This window comes from Pteropus vampyrus, unplaced genomic scaffold, assembly GCF_000151845.1.
Source record: "Pteropus vampyrus isolate Shadow unplaced genomic scaffold, Pvam_2.0 Scaffold54, whole genome shotgun sequence".
Lineage (NCBI taxonomy): Eukaryota > Metazoa > Chordata > Mammalia > Chiroptera > Pteropodidae > Pteropus > Pteropus vampyrus.
The window spans coordinates 6,979,767-6,988,759 of record NW_011888835.1 but is presented as its reverse complement, the minus strand read 5'-3'; the positions used below and the strand labels follow the sequence as shown (position 1 = coordinate 6,988,759).

The following is an 8,993-nucleotide window of genomic DNA, read 5'->3' as shown; positions in this document are numbered from 1 at the left end:
CAGTGCAGAGAGTATGGAGCAGCTGACTTTGAGAGAAGGCTTAGAATCTGTCACCCTACGCATCTGATTGCATTACTTTGGCCAGAACTTGTTCACATGGTCACACCAAACTGCCAGAGAGGACTGGAAATGGAATCGCACTGAAATATACTTTAATAGAAGAGCTAGAAGTCGTTGCCACAGTTTTCTGCATCCTGAGAAACTTGTGCCGCCTTCTTCCAAAGGCGTAGTTATCAGTCAGATTCTAGTTAGGAACCCAGAAACCACTCCAGGTATGTTTAGAAGAGAGAACTTAATGATAGGAATTTGCAGCACAGGTGATAGAAGAGCTGAACGTTTAAAGTGTAAAAATGCCATAACCCAGAGAGTAGCAGCAGTAGGAAGCTTCTCCCTTTCCTGGGGTTGGAGGACAGAGCAGAAGCTAGAGTTTAGAGGTCAAGGTTGCCTGGCAGAACTTGGAAACCCAGTCGGCTATCCTGGTGGCGATGCAACCACCGTTCAATATGCCACCAGAAGCAAAGCAATAGAAGAAGAAGAAACACGCTGGCTTTTCCCTTATCCTGCACCTCAGTCTCCTTCCAGTGCCTCACTAAGGTGACTAAAACTACTTGTAAGCCAGAGGGCAAAGGGGTTTGGGAAATGTAGTTGTATGCAAACAGAGCAGGCAAAAAAGAATAAAGCAGAGATACGAAACCAAACAGGTGACTGGAGCAGCACCCCAACCCAAGTTGTGGACGAGAATAAATTACTAATGACTGAAACTTTGCTGGACACTATTTCTGGAAGAAGCTGAGAAATTTGCAAAATGAAAAGATCCTTCTTTTGAAAGCTGGGACTCAGCTAGATTCGTGTACATTAGCATTCACAGCAGCATTGTTCACAGCAGCCAAAATGTGGAAACATCCTAGATGTGCACTAGCAGATGGATGAGTGAACAAAAGTGTGATATTGATATGTTATCCAGCCATAAAGAGGAATGACATTTTGACACATGCTACAACATGGATGAACCTTGAAAACATTATGCCAAGTGAAATAAGCCAGACACAAAAGAACAAATATTGTATGATTCCACTTATATGAAGTACCTAGAAGAGGCAGTTTCATAGAGACAGAAAGTAGAATAGATGTTACCTAGGGCTGGGCCTTTGGGGACAATGGAGAGTTATTGTTTACTGCTCCAGAGTTTCTCTTTGGGATGATGGTTAAGTTCTGGGAATGGGTGGTGGTGAATGGTCGCACAACATTGTCAGTGAGCTTAGTGCCACTGAATTTTACATTTAAAAGTAGTTAAAACTGTATTTTTTACATAAAATTTTTTAAAGGGAAAGCATAAAAATAAAGAGGATTCTTTTGCTTTTCAAATGTATTTACTGATTATAGAGCCCTATATGGAAAAGGTGACTGTTGGGAATGAAGCAGTAGAAGCTCAGTAATAGATGTGACAGTGGGATCAAAGACCGTGAAGACTCAAAAACCAAACTTAAGAACCAGAACTCTTCCCAAGAGTGTCATGAAGTTTCGATAACACTTTCTAGGAGGAAAAATCTTACTTCCCCCTTTTCCACACCGAATTGGACATGGTCCTGGAGCACAGGCGTAACTCAGAATGAAAAGGCAAAGGCAGAATCAGAGCCATACGGGTAGAATTGGGTGTCATCTCTATGTATAAAGGGAGCCTCTGAGAACTTGTAAACAGGTAATTTCACAAGGTGAAGACTCAGAGAGCCTCCAGGGAATCCTTTGCAGAATGGACATAACTGGGGAAAGTATGAGTTTCTGGTCCTCTGTTAGCAAGGAGTAGGAGTGAGGATACACTGAGCTATGTGAAGATCAGCCCAGAAATGTCATCAAGGACAAGCACTTGAGGATGGTTGTGGGCTTTTGCACCCAAGAAGGTTATCTGCTCCTTAGTGGAGGCCATTTCTGCGAATGGAAGGGGAATCTTAACTGGAATGGGATGAGCAGAACAGTCTTTTTTACATCTCTCCATTTGCTGGTGCAACAGAAGCAGTAAACAAACCCTATTCCCAGAACTCTGCTGACAACATTGATGATGGCGGCACACAAATTAGAAGGTAAACAGAAAGCCATGTTAATTTCAAGCTCCATTAGAAACACAGGCAGGAAAAAAAAGATCAACATCTGCCAAATAGAAAAGGTCAACATTAGAAGGGAAAGAAACTTTCGTTTTGAGATCCTAAGAGGATATTGCCCACATCGAAGACATTCTGTTTCCTCTTTGACTTTTGTTAATCATAGAATTCTTAAAAACAAACAAACAAAAACCTCTCTGATTAATGTCTCCTCTAATCAGGTATGTGAGACGATGGTATATGAGCTGAATATTCTTTTTTCGGGAAAAGGAAACATACAGTCTTCAGGATATAGCTGCAGGATTCCATTCCAGAGCTGTTTTCTATTTTCTCTCTTGCATATAAGTTTTTAAAGAACCTCCAGTAATGTTTATGGCTTTGGCATAATGCATAAGTATTATTCCTTTGAAGACTCCACCACATAAGTTGTCTCTGACATGGAATCGACATAACATAGCCCTGTATAAGAGACCTCGGCCCTTTAATCCCTCTGTAAAATATGTCACATACCCCAGATCAAGCCCAGGAAATGCACACGTCTTTCTCTTAGTAGCTCTTGTTGAAGCGGATGATGCACAAATGAAAACAGATATCTCTGCTAAATTCTTTTTCATGTCATGGCAGTGAATATTCCAATTCCTTGATGATGGATGAGTCTTCATTTGTAAATTTAAAGCCATATATATTAACTTAGTTTCCTTCCAGGCATTTTGTATTAGCAAGCATCACATATGGCTTTATAGTGCTCTAATACCAGATGCCTGTTTGTACTTTGATTCAATATATGCAGGAAGAGAAAATATACGAGAATGTCACCATAACTTTTTGGCTAAGTAATCAGTCAGAAGTTTTCTCCCACCTGGAGGCGAGGGATTGGCCTTGCTGATTTCTCAGTCTTTGTTGATTTTATGATCCTGTGACATCTTTTGCCAGAGGTACCAAATTTAAAGAATCAGTCACTAAATTCAATCAAGTCTACCCTCCCTCCCCACAAAAAATTTATTAGGTGTTTTAAGCACACACTCATATGCACATTTCAAGAACAATAGATTTCCCTTTTGAGAATGGAAATACAATCATTACTAAATGACATTACTGGACCGAACTCCAGGAATTAGTTACAGTGGAAAGAAGGAATTGTAGGAACTGTAGGAGACTCTTTTTCTTAGAACCAGAACATGGAGTATGGCCTGAATTTAATTAAGTGTTATTCACGGTACCATGCAGGCTGGCACTTAATTAGATTCAGTTTATCTCTTTTTATATACCATCTCTTACTATTCTCCACATGTTTCACGCACATTCCTCCTGTTTTCCCCAGCTCCCTCGTAAGCTCTTTGAGATCAGAGCTAACGTCACATAGTAGATACTCAATAAATATATCATAAATAAATTAACGCGCAGAGGACAAGATAAATGTGGCCGCAGAGTCAAGATGCCGGCATTCACATTTGAGATGTGACCTGAGAAATTCAGGAAGAGTGAACCTGTTCCCTGCTCTTCCCTGGAAGGCATCCAAATTCTTCTCTTCTGGCTCTCATGAATAATACACATTTAATTTTTCTCCCTCTGGTCCTTTGCCCTGTTAACCTACCCCAGCAAAAAGGCTCAGCCGTGTGGTACTAGAAAATATTGTGAAGAGCTTTACCATATTCCAGCTGGTATATTTATCTATTTTTTAAATTCATGACCTTAGCTTGAGCTTTTTAATTTTCTCAGTTTCTACTGTCATTTTCTAAGTATATTGTCTTTGCCTTCTTTGTGACAGCTTATTAAGATACCTGTTTTAAATGAGATCATCCTAAGACACAGGTCGAGGATTCTCTACCTGTAGAAAATTTCTCTAAGAATAACATAAGGAACTAGTGGCAGTGGATGTGTCTGGGGAAGTACAGAAACATGAAAGAAGAGGATGTCTGCTTTTCATTCTGTAACCATCTGTATGGACTATTTTTGCCCATAAGACTGTATTACTTTTATAATTGATAAACTGATTTAAAAATAAATTCACCTTAGTACATATTTTGAAAATAAAAATATATTCATCATGACATGTACCATTCTAGCAGGTCTTGAAAGTTTTAATCATATTAATGCCATTCGTTTATGTATATGTTTATTCTAAACAAATGAATAATCTCTTTATTTTAAGATACAGCACTTTCTGAGTCCAGTTTTCTAGCTTTTGAAGCATCTGTAGGTTTCTGTTATTAAATACTTACTGGTCAGTGATTCATGCTGGTGTCTTTTGGGGGCAGATGATGGCAGAGCTGCCTTTATATCTGAGCTTTTAGCATTCAATAACATGCCCTGCGTGAGCATTTTAATAATATAGAAGGTATTTCAGTCAGCCGGTCAAGGGAACCTTCCATAATGTTTATGGCTTTAGCATAAAGCGAAAACTGTGTTTCCATCACAGTTTTTCATATTTTTATTTCACGTTTTTACTCTTGGCCGTGTTCACGGTTGCAGCACATTCTACGTGAGAGAGATCCTCCACGCCAATCACAGTCGCTCATTCACATCCAGTGGCCCCACCACATGCCACTCTTCACATTTCCAAAGATTTTCTCTCTGGTTAAGGGTTTTCAGTCATTTTTGTCCCAGAGTTTTATTCCCATGTCAGTCTTTCTGATCCTGCTTCTAATTTGTCATTAGCATTTCTACTCTGGCTTGTTTGTTTTGAGTTTCTGCAAATGGTTCAGCCATTGTTAGACATTTCTGAACCTTTCAACCTTTAAGTAAACACAAGTACATAAAATTATTTGACTCCATAAATCAATACTCAAAAATGCATGTAGTTCCTATATACATCTTTATGTACTGTATTAAGTTCAAAATTGGTAAGATATGTTTAAATTTGCACATTGCAGAAACTAGGTTTAATTCTTAGTAGATTAAGTATATAAATGCTCGGAAGCAGATACTATTTTCCAAACATGTAGTATCTATCTGTAATACTTTAAAATTAACAAAAAACGTGAGACTAGCTAGTAATCCCCAACCCCAGATTCTCCATATTTAATATGCACCAGAGTCCCCTGAGGGGCACATTGAAACGCTGATTTCCGAGCTCCTGATTCAATCGGTCTGTGGTGGAGCCTACGAATTTTTTTTTCTAACAAGATCCCAGTTGATTCTGATTCTGTTGATCTGGGACTATGCGTTGAGAACCACTGCTATCCTGTTTCTCTGCCTGAGCACACAGAAACTCTGCGTTTCCCAGCAGTGCTCAAAATTAAGTTTGGCCAGACACCTGGTTCTGGGCCAGTGGCATGTGTATACCACTTCCAAATGTGGCCACAAAATTCCCTGCATGGTCCAAACATCCTGCCCTTTCCTGGGGAATTGTGGAGGCTACATGTGAAAGATGGCAGCCCGCCAAGATGGAAGGCACCTAGATCTGTGAGTTTGTGCATGGAGGAAAGCTCCCTTACATAAACCTGTCATGTGAAACAGGAAAGAGCCTTTGCTGTATCGAGTCACTGAGGTTAGGGTAGCATTGCCTAACCTACTGTAATACACATGATTTTCACGTGACCGTGAGAAGGACCATGCCAGGCTCTAAAGAAACTTTTATTATGAGTGGAGAGTAAATCAATCTACCATCCACTGTCCCCATCCAATATGTATATAGCAGGTCCTTGAATAACATCCTTTGAGTCAATGTCATTTGGTTTCAGTGTTGACAAGATGCTGTAGGAACTTAACTTTGTTTATGTCAACTAGCCTATACCCTATGGTAAAACTGATTTTGTTATACATCATTTCACCACAGTTCCAAGAACCTATTGATGCCATTAGTTGAAGACTTACAGTGTTTAAGTTAATTTATACATACTTATCCTAGAGCCACATGTCTATAGGCTACAAAGAGATTTTTGCCAATTCTTCGGAACTTGTCCTAAATTCACCTTAGTACATTTTGGGTGAGCTTTCATCTGAACTTTTCCAACTGCCTGCTCCTTGGATTCCTACATTCTTGTATTCTCTAGATGGTTCTACCTGTACATCCTTTGTTTGATGCTGGATGAGACCAAGGCCCTTTTCCTCTTACTCGAAGTCCGTTACAGGACAGCTCTGCCTCGCCTGCCTCTGTTCCTCCCCTACCTTGTTCTGCCTATGAGGTCATCCCAGAATTTCTAACACTAACTTGATTGGGGAAGAATTTCCCCTTAGGCGTATTCAGAGTAAGGTCAGTGGGCTCAGAGTGACCCACATCTTTCATCACAGTCATAAGTGACGAGAGCCTCCCAGAAGGTCCCTGTTTTTTAACCCTATTGCTGGTAGTACTTTTGCTGAATCCGACCCATGCTCTTTCTTTGGACTCTGCCTAGATGTGCATGCCCCCTTCCTGCCCCTACTGATCTTGCTAAATTTGATCACTTGCCGGCTTGGGAACATATTGAACACAAGTTTAAAGACAAAAAATAAGAGCATTGTGCATAGGAGAAATGGAGGAAGAATGAATATCGTGAAGCACAGAGAAGAGTGGAGAGCATCAAGAGATGAAGCTAGTGATGTCTTTGTAGCAGTTTCTATGTGATGAGTGAGAGGTACACTGTCTCTTACCAACAGTGTGGACCTGGTGACACCTACCTGATAGATTTATTGTGAATATAAAACATATATGTGTAGCCCTTTACTTAATGTCTGACCCATAGGAAATGTTCAGTTTTAGTCATTTTATTTTCCTCTTTCTTTCCTTTTTTTCACCTATAGTTTAAGTTCATTAAGAACAAGAACTTGGTCTTATAGTTCACAGTGGATCCCTTTTTTGTGTCCATATTGGTAAGAACTGATTGATAAATGCTCAATAATTGACAGCTCAGTAAATGACCGTTACTTAAATTCTTAAGCAGTCATTTGTATGCTAGCATTTTACGTATATTTTCTTACTTAGGTTTTTATTTAATAAAAATTGCTGTGGATTTACAATACTAAATTGAGTTTCTAGCATCTGATATTTTCATATGTGGAATTATGCATCTTTTTTATCCATTAATATTTGAGGTTTAATTGTGCAGGTTGGACATGGTTTGTTTTCCAATAAGTGGAGTATTGGTGATTTCAGAGCTTCAAAACATCTCTAAGAATTAGAATGATAAGAAATGTAATCTATATATATTGAATTGCAACATATATTTGCATCACAGCATTTTTCTGATAGCTATTAGAAGAGTGTATAAATGCAGAGATTAAGTGAATGTATAAAAATGAAAATATCCTTTTACCAATAATGTGCTGCTCAAACAACAAAGCAATAATTTAGAGCTCTGACCTTGTAATTCGGTTAATTCGAGAAATCCAATTCTCTTTTTAGTTCATGTTATGCTGTATCTAATTGATGGAGAAATCTAAGTACAACCATATGTCAGAAACTGACCTAGACAAACTCCATTTCTTCCGTGTCTAGATTCCTCGTATGCCCTTTTTACCCAATTTTCAAGTAAAACAAAACAAAACAAAAAACATATCAAGTTTTTTTTCTAACTGCCAAAACTGCAAACCAAAGCTGGGTTCTCCCTCTTTCTCTCTCACATAATTGTATAATAAAGTTCCTGCACTCCAGACTTTGCTGATAATTCTGTTGCCAATATACAAGACGGAATAGAGTGCGTCCCAGTCTTCCTAACGAGATGAGCCTAAACAATTGCAAAAACTCCCTTTAATTAGATTAATGTACTCCGAACCAACCCAAAGCTCAGCGAGCAGATCAGAAGAGAAAGCATCACCTTTTGTTGCATGACCTTACATGATTCTTTTTTTCCTGATTATTGATGGCAGATACGAGGTAATATTTACACTCCACATATTATCCATAAGAGTTTTCTTTTTTATTGTTGGTTTTTTTTTTTTCATTCTGCTTTTATTAAGAAGTTCAGTTCCTGTTTATTCCACCCCTCGGTCCTTCTTAGAAATAGGTTTTGTATCCTGGTCTATTCATAAATTATTAATGTCACATTAGGAAAAAAATCTTTCAGAAATAGGCCCTCCTGACATGTAACTACTGGTAATTTCGGCCAAGCTTCAGGGTGCCTGAAGCACGCCTAGCACTACTCGTGAATGAAGCCTCTGGAGTTCTTCTTCCGCTAGTGAAACAATTAACTTGATGTTCCATTTGCCAACAGTGGCACGCACCTAGGTTGATCACGTTTGCTACACCTGTGTCAGTCTTTTCAGCCTGCTCAGCTCAGGGGAGAGTCAAGACATATAGCCAGGCTCCAGAGCCTTTGAGTAGAAATGAAAAGATTTGTACTCATCGAACAAGAAAATGGCATTCCTGGCTGTCAGTCTGGAAGGAAGAGCTTTCTCTCCAGCAGTGCACGGCAGGCTCTGCTTACGTCCCCGAATGTCAGCTCACGCCTCATTGCTGAGCAAGCATTTCCCCCACCTAACCTGAGACCAGCAGATGTGTCTGGCATGAAAGCAGGCTGCCCTCAGATTGGGAAGTAAGGTTACCCCAAATTTGGAGCCAGTTCTTTTCAACTGAATAGGTCATAATGAATCTTACCTTGGTGTGGGGTTATTATCAGCTCTGAGACATGCCTTCAGTGCCTAAGAAATTGAGAATGGGAATGGTTCGACAGAGCTGGTGTGTGTCTGAAGACCTAGTGAGGGGTACATTCTTCCTCCCGCTGGCATCCCATGCTTCTTCTCCTCTCCCTTCCACATCTTATCCGTCATTGAGAACCTGAGTGCCAGTATAGTGGCTGTGAAGGGAGTTGGAATTGATTAAAGGAATGAGCTTTGAGCCCCATGAGTAGAAAATATCACCAACTCAGACCTGTGATCTGGCTGCACATTAGGGGTATTTTACATTTCACATCTCCATCTGGCTGCTAACAGCACATGCATGGCTCTGATTTTCACCAGTATTAAAAAAAAAAAAAAAAA

At 39.6% G+C, this 8,993-nt stretch overlaps 1 protein-coding gene across 4 annotated transcripts in view; it reads left to right on the top strand.

The window, feature by feature from the left end:
- The window catches only part of SAMD12 (sterile alpha motif domain containing 12), a 369,255-nt gene that overhangs the window by 269,502 nt on the left and 90,760 nt on the right, over positions 1-8,993 (top strand). The window lies entirely within an intron of this gene.